The 13,138-nt window shown below is 41.5% G+C and overlaps 1 long non-coding RNA gene across 2 annotated transcripts; it reads right to left on the bottom strand.

Annotated features, from left to right (window-relative positions):
- Positions 1–9,295: 9,295 nt before the first annotated feature.
- LOC121845048 lies at positions 9,296–12,842 on the bottom strand. Of its 2 annotated transcripts, none has more exons than XR_006082312.1 (5): positions 12,546–12,842; positions 11,136–11,356; positions 10,776–10,912; positions 9,953–10,062; positions 9,296–9,822 (listed from the first exon to the last, which is right to left on the bottom strand). It is a non-coding gene; the product is annotated as an uncharacterized LOC121845048 (long non-coding RNA). The 2 variants fall into 2 exon arrangements; XR_006082313.1 differs by having other exon boundaries at positions 9,296–9,776.
- Between the last annotated feature and the right edge of the window lie 296 nt (positions 12,843–13,138).

Genomic DNA, 13,138 nt, shown 5'->3' with positions numbered 1-13,138 from the left:
AGAGACACTAACTGCATTGCACACTTCTCTACCAACATTCTGTTTATCAAAGGACAGTATGGTATTTTTTTATATTCTTTTCACCTTTATTTAACCAGGTAGGCTAGTTGAGAACAAGTTCTCTTTTACAACTGCGACCTGGCCAAGATAAAGCAAAGCAGTTCGACACATACAACAACACAGAGTTACACACGGAGTAAACAAAACATACAGTCAATAATACAGTAGAACAAAAAGAAAACAAAGTCCTTATACAGTGAGTGCAAATTAGGTCAAATAAGGAAGTTAAGGCAATAAATAGGCCATGGTGGCAAATAATTACAATATAGCAATTAAACACTGGAATGGTAGATGTGCAGAAGATGAATGTGCAAGTAGAGATACTGGGGAGCGAAGGATCAAGATAAATAAATACAGTATGGGGATGAGGTAGATAGATGTGCTGCATACAGATGGGCTATGAACAGGTGCAGTGATCTGTGAGCTGCTCTGACAGCTGGTTCTTAAAGCTAGTGAGGGAGATGGGAATCTCCAGCTTCAGTGATTTTTGTTCCAGTCAGTGGCAGCAGGCAGCAGAGAACTGGAAGGAAAGGCGACCATAGGAGGAATTGGCTTTGGGGGTGACCAGTGAGATTTACCTGCTGGAGCGCGTGCTACGAGTGGGTCCTGCTATGGTGACCAGCGAGCTGAGATAGGGCGGGGCTTTACCTAGCAGAGACTTTTAGATAACCTGTAGCCAGTGGGTTTGACGACGAGTATGAAGCGAGGGCCAGCCAATGAGAGCGTATAGATCGCAGTGGTCAGTAGTGTATGGGGCTTTGGTGGCAAAACGGATGGCACTGTGATAGACTACATCCAGTTTGCCGAGTAGAGTGTTGGAGGCTATTTTATAGATGACATCGCCGAAGTCAAGGATCAGTAGGATGGTCAGTTTTACGAGGTTATGTTTGGCAACATGAATGAAGGAAGCTTTGTTGCGAAATAGGAAGCCGTTTCTAGATTAAATGTTTGATTGGAGATGCTTAACGTGAGTCTGGAAGGAGAGTTTACTGTCTAGCCAGACACCTAGGTATTTGTAGTTATCCACGTATTCAAAGTCAGAGCTGTCCAGAGTAGTGATGCTGGATGGGCGGGCGGGTGCGGGCAGTGATCGGTTGAAGAGCATGCATTTAGTTGTATTTGCATTTAAGAGCAGTTGGAGGCCACGGAAGGAGAGTTGTATGGCATTGAAGCTCGTCTGGAGGTTAGTTAACACAGTGCCCAAAGAAGGGACAGAACTGTACAGAATGGTGTCATCTGTGTAGAGATCAACATCAGCAAGATCAACATCATTGATGTATACAGAGAAGAGAGTCGGCCCGAGAATTGAACCCTGTGGCACCCCCATAGAGACTGCCAGTCGAAAGCCTTGGCCCAGGTCAATGAATACAGCTGCACAGTAATGTCTCTTATCGATGGCGGTTATGACTACACTTCTTGTGACTCTCAAACCAGGGACCGGGAGTGTAATCATCGCCTGACACTAATTAGCATAACGCAACAGACATAAATCTTCCTAGAAAATCTTCCTATTCATGAAAATCACAAGTGAAATATTTTGAGACACAGCTTAGCCTTTTGTTAATCACCCTGTCATCTCAGATGTTCAAAATATGCTTTACAGCCAAAGCTAGACAAGCATTTGTGTAAGTTTATCGATAGACTAGCATAGCATTATGCCTTGCTAGCAGCAGGCAACCTTGTCACGAAAATCAGAAAAGCAATCAAATTAAATCGTTTACCTTTGATGAACTTCCGATGTTTTCACTCACGAGACTCCCAGGTAGATAGCCAAAGTTCATTTTTTCCCAAAATATTATTTTTGTAGGCGAAATAGCTCCGTTTGTTATTCACATTTGGCTGAGAAATCGCCCGGAAATTGCAGTCACGAAAACATTCCAAATTAGCTCCATAATGTCGACAGAAACATGGCAAACGTTGTTTATAATCAATCCTCAAGGTTTTCTAATATCTATTCGATAATATATCCGTCAGGACAATTGGTTTTTCAGTAGGACCGATTGGAGTAATGGCTACCTCTGTATTTTACGCGAGAATCTCTCTTGGAGCCACCATGTGACCACTTACGCAATGTAGCCGCCTACGGCTATTCTTCGGCATAAATGCGTAAAACTACGTCACAATGCTGTAGACACCTTGGGGAATACGTAGAAAGCGTAAGCTGGTTCATAGCACATTCACAGCTCAATAGGGACTCATTGGACCGCAGCGCTTTCAAAACCTGAGGCACTTCCGGAGTGGATTTTTCTCAGGCTTTCGCCTGCAACATCAGTTCCGTTATACTCACAGACAATATCTTTACAGTTTTGGAAACGTTAGAGTGTTTTCTATCCAAAGCTTTCAATTATACATAATTATACATTATGCATATTCTAGCATCTTGTCCTGACAAAATATCCCATCTAAAACGGGAACGTTTTTTTTTTTTTCCAAATGAAAATACTGCGGTTAGAGCGTAGAGTGGTTAGAGCGTAGCGTAGCCTAGGCGGCAGGGTAGCCTAGTGGTTAGAGTGTAGAGGCGGCAGGGTAGCCTAGTGGTTAGAGTGTAGAGGCGGCAGGGTAGCCTAGTGGTTAGAGTGTAGAGGCGGCAGGGTAGCCTAGTGGTTAGAGTGTAGAGGCGGCAGGGTAGCCTAGTGGTTAGAGCGTAGAGGCGGCAGGGTAGCCTAGTGGTTAGAGTGTAGAGGCGGCAGGGTAGCCTAGTGGTTAGAGTGTAGAGGCGGCAGGGTAGCCTAGTGGTTAGAGTGTAGAGGCGGCAGGGTAGCCTAGTGGTTAGAGTGTAGAGGCGGCAGGGTAGCCTAGTGGTTAGAGTGTAGAGGCGGAAGGGTAGCGTAGTGGTTAGAGTGTAGAGGCGGCAGGGTAGCCTAGTGGTTAGAGTGTAGAGGCGGCAGGGTAGCCTAGTGGTTAGAGTGTAGAGGCGGCAGGGTAGCCTAGTGGTTAGAGTGTAGAGGTGGCACGGAAAAGGTGTTACCCATGACGACATTTATCTTTGTTGAGATCATTTCCTTTTGAATTTCTGGCCAGATGTAAAATGTTCCTGTTTTGACTAATTTAATAGAATGGGTTAGGTCTGCTCTATACCAAGTTAGCGTAACCCATCAGCCTCTTCCCTGTTTCACACCTGGTAGTTTGATAGATGGACTACGAGCTCTCTGTAACCTAGAGGGCAACCAGTGGTTCCTCTATAACACTATATTTCTTGTAGGATGACAATGTCTGTATTTCCAATTTATTTGATGAAGTCTAGGTTGCTGATTCTTAGACTCACGCAATGCTTGCATTCACGCGCTGTATGGTGCCAGGGTGAAATTATTTTCATTGTAGCGGGGTGGAGATAACTACTTGTGTGTTGGAAAGTAGAAGAAGCTTTTATAATCACTCCCTTTACTGCTGGGCCCTCAGGTCATTTGTGTCCGTGTGAATTATGATGTGGCTGGAGGATCCTAGTCTGTCCTCTGACAACAGATCCAGGACCTAGTGTTTGGACCCCAAAGATGAACCACTTTGTGTTTGGGAAAAGTTTATCTTCTTGAATGCATTTCTCTCAATTCAATTCAATTCAAGGGGCTTTATTGGCATGGGAAACATGTGTTACCATTGCCAAAGCAAATGAGGTAGATAATATACAAAAGTGTAAATAAACAATAAAAATGAACAGTAAACATTACAGATACAGAAGTTTAAAAACAATAAAGACATTACAGATGTCATATTATATATATATATATATATATATATATATATATATACACACACACACACACACACACACAGTGGGGCAAAAAGTATTTAGTCAGCCACCAATTGTGCAAGTTCTTCCATTCAAAAGATGGGAGAGGCCTGTAATTTTCATCATAGATGCACTTCAACTACGACAGACAAAATTAGAAAAAATTATCCAGAAAATCACATTGTAGGAATTTTAATGAATTTATTTGCAAATTATGGTGGAAAATAAGTATTTGGTCACCTACAAACAAGCAAGATTTATGGCTCTCCCAGACCTGTAACTTCTTCTTTAAGAGGCTCCTCTGTCCTCCACTCGTTACCTGTATTAATGGCACCTGTTTGAACTTGTTATCAGTATAAAAGACACCTGTACACAACCTCAAAAAGTCACACTCCAAACTCCACTATGGCCAAGACCAAAGAGCTGTCCAAGGACACCAGAAACAAAATTGTAGACCTGCACCAGGCTCGGAAGACTGTATCTGCAATAGGTAAGCAGCTTGGTTTTAATAAATCAACTGTGGGAAAAATTATTAGGAAATGGAAGACATACAAGACCACTGATAATCTCCCTCGATCTGGGGCTCTATTGGACATAAACATTACACAACAAGTCAGGAAAATTGCAAATTCAACAATCAGAGACTGACTGCAAGTGTTGGAAAACAGTCAATATTTATATTTTCCTGCTATTCGGTGGAGAGAGTGTTTGGTCCAACTCTGGGATTAAGGAATGAAACCATCTGTCTGAAATCTTTTCCAAGCTTTAAAAGATAAACACTCACTTGCAACAACATGGCCAAGAGAAGGTTGACTACACTGGCCATAATGTCAATCCAGCATGACTTCTGCAGCATTCAAAATCAATCCATCAAATGTATTTATAAAGCCCTTTTTACATCAGCGATGTCACAAAGTGCTATACAGAAAAAAACCTGGAAAGGCAGGAACCTAGGAAGAAACCTAGAGAGGAACCAGGCTCTGAGGGGTGGCCTGTCCTCTTCTGGCTGTGCCAGGTGGAGATTATAACAGAACCCGGCCAAGAAGTACAAACGTTCATAGATGACCAGCAGGGTCAAATAATAATAATCACAGTGGTTGTAGAATGGGATACTCTGAATTGGGAAATCTTAGACTTCAGCTAAAGACAACTGGGAACTCTGGAAAAAAATTTGCTCTGACTGGGAAAATATTCCAACTAGGAATTCCAAACGGGGAACTCGGGCCTCTTTCTTGAGCTCCGGCCTGAAGATCACTGACGTCATGATTCAACTTCTTTTTATCAAGTTCCCAGTTGTCTCGAAAGCACATTTGATGACTAAATGTATCACACAAGAAGGACTGCCATGCCACGTTCCTGTTCAAGTGAGCACAGCACAACATGTAACCATGAAGAGGGGATACTATATGATGTTGTTGGGTCTGGAACCATGAAGAGGGAATACTATGTAATGTTGTTGGGTCTGGAACCATGAAAAGGGGATACTATATAATGTCTGTTAGTTACAGACCCAACAACATTATATTATAGTATCCTCTCCTTGTAACCATTGTTGAAAGGGACAGTCTCTTCCCTACAGGGACGCCGATGGCATTACCCATATGGTTGATGAGGATCTCCTTATATTGCAAATGTACGGTCCATTACTAGACGTCTGCAAGTATTTTTAAAGTAGGCTGACAGACTCAGGTTGTGCCCCAGGTTCAGATCTTCTGGGAAGTCATCAAATAAAATCTCTCGGTCATTTGGTTTCCGCTTCATAAAAGTTTTAATTTTTTGGTAATTATTCTGCTGTTCCGGAAAAGTCCACCAGATGGTGACTTGCTGCTTATTGCAAATGGACAAAACATCACGAAACGGACATGGCGATTTCTCCTATACAGAAAAGACTTTGAAGGCGAAACTCGTTGAGCACAGGTTTGTCCAAATGGGCTTTTAGCCCAGAAACAAGATAGCTTTGAGGCCTCAACACTTTTTGAGTTAAGGCCCATTTTCTGGGATTAAAGCTCAAAAATGGTAATTATAGAGCTAATCTGGTTAAATGTCCGTTTGGTGATGGATAAGGAAATGTGTTTTTATTTCTAAAAAGATATAGATCCACTTGCAGCATGTTCAGGCGAATCTGTTAAGGCGGGTTTCGGAGCTCTACGTGACTTCTGTGATTTTCTGAACTCAATCACCCACACAGTCAACGGGGAGTGACACAGTGTGGGGCTTACAGACACACAGAGCCTGAAAGAGTTTCCTTCGTTCAAACTATCAAAGAGCCGTCAGACCTAGAGCTCTGAAACTTTAAATACCTCTTCTAGAGCTCAAGACTATAGTGTGTGGTGAGTTATGTGGCTCTGGAAGGTTCTCAGATAGAGAAACAGCCTCGTACATTTGTGAAAATTACAACATTTAGAAGTCCCAAAGTCACACGACTGGGTGCATTGAAATCACTTCGACCAATAGAGACGGACCCTAAAGTTTCTGACCAATAGCTCATTTAGGGACTCAGTAGCAATGCCCGGAAAAAGTGGATTTTCAGCACTAACTAAGGTCATACACATAATGTCAGAACTGGACCCACAGCTAGAATGTAACTACGTGCTTTAAATTTTTATTATGGTTTATACAGAAGGTGCTGTGAATTAAAAAAAAAATATATATATATTTTCAATTTTCAAAATTTGACCGGTCTTGATTTTGTGACAATTTCGTTAGAGCGCTCTCGCCATCTTTGGGATTTTTGGTGTATGACACTTCCTATTTGCCATGTTCCACTTGCCATGAGGTTTGGATGAACTGCCGTCCATTTGAGTGGTATTTGCGATTATGTAAATGATTCGCCCATTGGCAATACATTTTTGGTAAGGGTCTTCCATTACCCTTCAATTATTTGTTTTCAACAAAATATTCAGTTGATATTGTGTGAGTTGTTAAGTTTGCCCAACCAAGATTTAAATACTAAAATCACCATTAATCCAGAGAGATTGAAGTGACATGGATTTGCAAACCTGAAACACAGGAAATAGATGGCTGAAAAGCAGATTCTCAGGTGGGCGGGTTATGTGCATTGGTGCTTTTCAATGTGTGTTTGTGTGTTTGTTAGTGTATGTCCGTGTTTGTTAGTGTATGTACGTGTGTGTGTGTGTGTATGTATGTTTGTGTGTGTGTGTGTGTGCGTGTGTGTGTGTGTGTGTGTGTGTGTGTGTGTGTGTGTAAACAAATATAGTGTCCCTTATCTGTTTCACCTTGTCCTTGTGCTTTTCTCCACCCTCACGCCAGGTGTTGCCCATCTTCCCCAATTATCCCCTGGGTATTTATACCTGTTTTCTGTCTGTGCCAGTTCATCTTGTTTGTTCAAGACTACCAGCGTTTAGTGTCTCAGCTCCTGCTTTTTCCAGTTTCTCTTGTCTCGCCCTCCTGGTTTTGACCCCTGCCTGTCCTGACTCCGAGCCCGCCTGCCTGACAACTCTGCCTGAGCCTGCCGTCCTGTACCTTTGCCCCTACCTGGATTACCGACCTCTGCCAGACCTGACCCTGAGCCTGCCTGCTGTCCTGTACCTTTGCCCCTACTCTGGATTACCGACCTCTGCCAGAACTGACCCTGGGCCTGCCTGCCGTCCTGTACCTTGGCCCCCTACTCTGGATTATCGACCCCTGCCCACCTTGACCTGTCGTTTGCCTGCCCCTGTTGTTACAATAAACATTGTTACCTCTACATAGTCTGCACATGGGTCTAACCTCTTGAAAACTAGGGGGCAAAACGACTACATTGCGTAAGTGTCCGGCTGAGGGCTCACATAGTAATTCTTGCGTAATAGACAGAGGTAGCTATTTTTCCTCCCGGTCTTACTGAAAATACAGCTGTCCCAGTTGATATATTATCGAATAGATATTTGAAAAACACCTTGAGGATTGATTATAAACAACGTTTGCCATGTTTCTGTCGATATTATGGAGCTAATTTGGCGTTGTCGTGACCACAATTTCCGTCGAATTCTCAGCCAAACGTGAAGAACTAACGGAGTTATTTCGGCTACAAAAATAATATTTTGGGAAAAAAGGAACATTTGCTATCTAACTGGGAGTCTCGTGAGTGAAAACACCCGAAGCTCATCAAAGGTAAACAATTTAATTGGATTGCTTTTCTGATTTTCGTGACCAGGTTGTCTGCTGCTAGCTAATGCTAATGCTATGCTAGGCTATCGATAAACTTACACAAATGCTTGTCTAGCTTTGGCTGCATAATTTCAAAATCTGAGATGACAGGGTGATTAACAAAAGGTTAAGCTGTGTTTCAACATATTTCACTTGTGATTTCATGAATATGAATATTTTCTAGTAATATTCTTTGTCCGTTGCGTTATGCTAATTAGTGTCAGTTGATGACAATTCTCCCGGATCTGGAGTTAAAAAGAGCTAACTGAAACCTGATATACATTCACGTTTTCAGTCTTAAAGTGTCAGAGATTATATGATACAGCAGAGAGAACAGTCCTTCTAGACTCCATTTTAGATCAACTAATTATACAGTAGAGAACAGTCCTTCTTGACTCCATGTTAGATCTACTATTATACAGTAGAGAACAGTCCTTCTAGACTCCATGTTAGATCTACTATTATACAGTAGAGAACAGACCTTCTAGACTCCATTTTAGATCAACTATTATACAGTAGAGAACAGTCCTTCTTGACTCCATGTTAGATCTACTATTATACAGTAGAGAACAGACCTTCTAGACTCCATGTTAGATCTACTATTATATAATAGAATGTGACATTTTCTCTCTGTTTTTCCACTCGTATGTTTAGAATAATGCTGCTTTTCTAATATCCAACTTGGTTGGGTTCATGTGAGTAACTGATTGACTGTACATGGGAGGAATCAACACTCTCACTGTCACGTTCTGACCTTTGTTCCTTTGTTTTTGTCTTTGTTTTAGTATGGGCATGAGTTGGGGTGGGCAGTCTATGTTTGTTTTTCTATGTTTGTTTTTGGTTCTCAGAGGCAGCTGTCAATTGTTGTCCCTGATTGAGAATCATACTTAGGTAGCCTGGGTTTCACTTTTGGATTGTCGGTGTTTGTTTCCGTGTGAGTGTTTGGGCCACACGGTACTGTTTCGGTTTTGTAAATTCACATCATCATTTATTGTTTTGATTCAGTGTTCAGTGCTTTCTTTAATTAAAATCATCATGAACACTTACGACGCTGCGCTTTGGTCCTCCGATCTTTCTCGCTACTCCTCCTCAGAAGAGGAGGACGACATCCCTTACACTCACTGTACAAGCATTTTCCCAGTACACCCAGAACATTGCTCTGGGAACCAAAAGGAGTATTTCAGTTTCAAGGTAAGAAGCCTGGTGTGGTATCAGTCAGTCTCATGCAGGAACCAACCATGCTGATATGACTTCAAATCAAACTTTATTTGTCACATGCCACGAATACAACAAGTGTAGACTTTACCGTGAAATGATGACTTACAAGCCCTTAACCAACAGTGCAGTTCGGGAAGAGTTAAGAAAAATATTTAGCAAGTAGACTAAACTAAAAAGTAATAATAATAAAAATGAACATCAGGATTGTATTGAGTCAGTGAACCTCTGTGACTGTGATAATAAATATTGATTAATTTCCTTTGAATTTGAGTCCTTAATGGTGAATTTCCTCAACAACATACAGAACAGTCCTTCTCTTATCAATTCATTGTATTGTTATTGCATATAGTTTTATTATAATGTATTCTACATTTGTCTTGTTATATATTGTATGTTCTTGACAAAATAAATTGAATAAGCAGAAAATAGTTTACGATTGATAGTACTTAGCATAATCTTATTTAGCAGTTCAGAGAGTACCGAGGATGAATCCTATTTCTCACAGATCCATCTGAATTTATAGTAACAGTAATAGTCCCACCATTCTCCTGTGTCTGATGACCAGGAATAGAAATACACACAGTTCTCTGCTCCACCACCATCAGGCTCTCCACTGTTCCAATACCTGTAGAAGAAACAACACAGAATCAGGCTGTCCACTGTTCCAATACCTGTAGAAGAAACAACACAGAATCAGACTGTCCACTGTTCCAATACCTGTAGAAGAATCAGGCTGTCCATTCTGAACATACTATTCCAGACAGTGATGTCATAGTGACACAGCATTCATTAATGTCTTACTTTCTGGTCAGTGGTGTGTCGTCCACCCATTTCCAGGTCCCCTCAGAAACAGAGTCAGTCAGACCAATCCAGACATAGCCATATACTCCACATAACCAGTTGACTAATGTCTGTAGTGGTGGGAGAGATACAACATTGTTAAAACATAGCCATTACTGCTTTCTATCTCTCTCTTTCCCTCTCCCCAAATTTCAATTCAATTTCAATTTAAGGGTTTTATTGGCATGGGAAACATATGCTAACATTGCCAAAGCAAGTGAAATAGATAATAAACAAAAGTGAAATAAAGGGCCCAGGTCAGGGCCCAGGTTTGACAGAATCTGTGCAGAAGATCTAGGTGCTGCTGATGGCCCTGCTTTGTTGGGGACAGGAGCTCCAGATCATCAGCAAACAGTAGACATTTGACTTCAGATTCTAGTAGGATGAGGGTGCTGCAGACTGTTCTAGTGCCCTCGCCAATTAGTTGATATATATGTTGAAGAGGGTGGGGCTTAAGCTGCATCCCTGTCCCACCCATCTGAGGATGATGTTAATGAATTTAAGTAAATTAAATTAAAAACCAAATAAGTAAAACCAAATTTATGGTCTGTCTGTTTAATAATTTCATTGAGGATATTATCAACACTCACTCACTCACTCACTCACTCACTCACTCACTCACTCTGTCTGTCTCTCAGTTCTGCAGACTGTTCTAGTGCGAACTCAATGATATATGTTGAAGAGGGTGGGCTTAATCTCTCTCTCCTTCCTTACACACACACACACACACACACACACACACACACACACACACACACACACACACACACACACACACACACACCTGTTGTTCTTGGCTCTTGATGACCACCAGGTGTGCTCCTCTATTTCTGCAGTCCTGTCTGCTCTCCTCCCAAGATTTTTTCTCAGTAGAGACGTAGTAACAACTGCTACCAAGCTTCTTCCATCCTTCCGGACACACTATAAGTTGAACATTTCTTGTTTTAGTCACTTTAATACAACATTGAATTAAGTATCAAGCAAACACTCAAGGAAGACGGGTACTAACTAATGGACAGTTTGGAAGTCATACATTTTTTCTCACATTTTGTATTTAATTAAAGTTGAATTGCCTGTTTGTAAGTGACATGTGAACTGATACAGAGACTGTCAAACAGAACAGTCATTAGACAATTTGACTCACCTTTCTCAACTAAAGATTGTTTCAGACGTTCTATCTCTTTCTGAAGCTGGTCTCTCTCTTTGATCAGGGTGTTGTTGCTAGTCTGTAACTCGTCTCCATCTTTGGTCAGGGTGTTGTAGTTTGTCTGTAGCTGGCTCTCTCTTTGGTCAGGATGTTGAAACTGGTCTGTAGCTGGTCCCTCTCTTCAGTCAGGGTGTTGGAACAGGTCAATTGGTTTCTCTCTGTGACATAATACGAACAATGAACAAGGTAACAGTATAAATGTTAATCAGACATGACCAGGGTTGGGGTCAGTTGCATTTCAATTCAGGAAATAAACTGGAATTCTAATTGAATTTCAATTCTCTTCAATGCTTTTCAATGAGGAAAACGTGGAATTGGAATTTGGTGTATTGTCACAATTGAATTGACTGGAATGTAAATGTTAATTAGACATGACCAGGGTTGGGGTCAGTTAAATGTTAATCAGACATGACCAGGGTTGGGGTCAGTTAAATGTTAATTAGACATGACCAGGGTTGGGGTCAGTTAAATATTAATCAGACATGACCAGGGTTGGGGCCAGTTAAATGTTAATCAGACATGACCAGGGTTGGGGTCAGTTAAATGTTAATCAGACATGACCAGGGTCGGGGTCAGTTAAATGTTAATCAGACATGACCATCGTTGGTGTCAGTTAAATGTTAATCAGACATGACCAGGGTTGGGGTCAGTTAAATGTTAATCAGACATGACCAGGGTTGGGGTCAGTTAAATGTTAATCAGACATGACCAGGGTTGGGGTCAGTTAAATGTTAATCAGACATGACCAGGGTTGGGGTCAGTTAAATGTTAATCAGACATGACCAGGGTTGGGGTCAGTTAAATGTTAATTAGACATGACCAGGGTTGGGGTCAGTTAAATATTAATCAGACATGACCAGGGTTGGGGCCAGTTAAATGTTAATCAGACATGACCAGAGTTGGGATCAGTTAAATGTTAATCAGACATGACCAGGGTTGGGGTCAGTTAAATGTTAATCAGACATGACCAGGGTTGGGGTCAGTTAAATGTTAATCAGACATGACCAGGGTTGGGGTCAGTTAAATGTTAATCAGACATGACCAGGTTTGGGGTCAGTTAAATGTTAATCAGACATGACCAGGGTTGGGGTCAGTTGCATTTAAATTCCAGTCAAGTCAGGAAATAATACGACCAATGAACAAGGTAACAGTGGATTTCAATTCAGGAAGTAAACTGGAATTCTAATTGAATTTCAATTCTCTTCAATGCTTTTCAATGAGGAAAATGTGGAATTGGAATTTGGTGTCCGTTCTGAATGTAATTGACTGGAATATAAATGTAATTGATCCCTGGTCATTACACCACTGATGATGAAGAATGTTTGAGTGAGAACATATCAAACTCACGGTAGAGAAACAGGCCTATGATCCCAGCCAGTAGGAGAACACACAGCAGCCCCAGACACATTGCAGCAGCTCCAGAGTATCTCTTCCACCACTGACAAGACACTGAAGAACAAATCATTACCACAAGAACTTGCTCTTTATCAGAGTTGGATTTGTATCGACTTTTGTGTCAATTTTCTGTTTGAATCACTGAGGGAAATACACAAGATTGACAAGGGACAGAACAGCAGAACTGAGTTCCAGAACCTCACATGTTCTACTGCTTGACTTCCAGAACCTCTAACAGAATATTGGCTTAAACATAGTGCAGAGTTCAGGCACACAAAATTAGTACTGAAACGTATTTTAATCCACATTTTATTTGTCACATGCTTCGTAAAAATATGCTTGTCACACCAGAATCTGTTTCACCGGTCTTTGTGCTTGTCTCCACCCCCTCCAGGTGTAGCCCGTTGACCCCATTATCCCCAGTGTATTTATACCTGCGTTCTCTGTCTTATGCCAGTTTGTTTTATTCGTCAAGCCTGTCTGTTTCTAGTTACTCTTTTGTAGTTTTCCCGGTTTTGACCGTTCCACCTGCCCTGACCCTGAGC

Source organism: Oncorhynchus tshawytscha, unplaced genomic scaffold, assembly GCF_018296145.1.
Source record: "Oncorhynchus tshawytscha isolate Ot180627B unplaced genomic scaffold, Otsh_v2.0 Un_contig_527_pilon_pilon, whole genome shotgun sequence".
Taxonomy (NCBI): Eukaryota; Metazoa; Chordata; class Actinopteri; order Salmoniformes; family Salmonidae; genus Oncorhynchus; species Oncorhynchus tshawytscha.
This window is presented reverse-complemented; position numbering and strand designations above follow the sequence as displayed.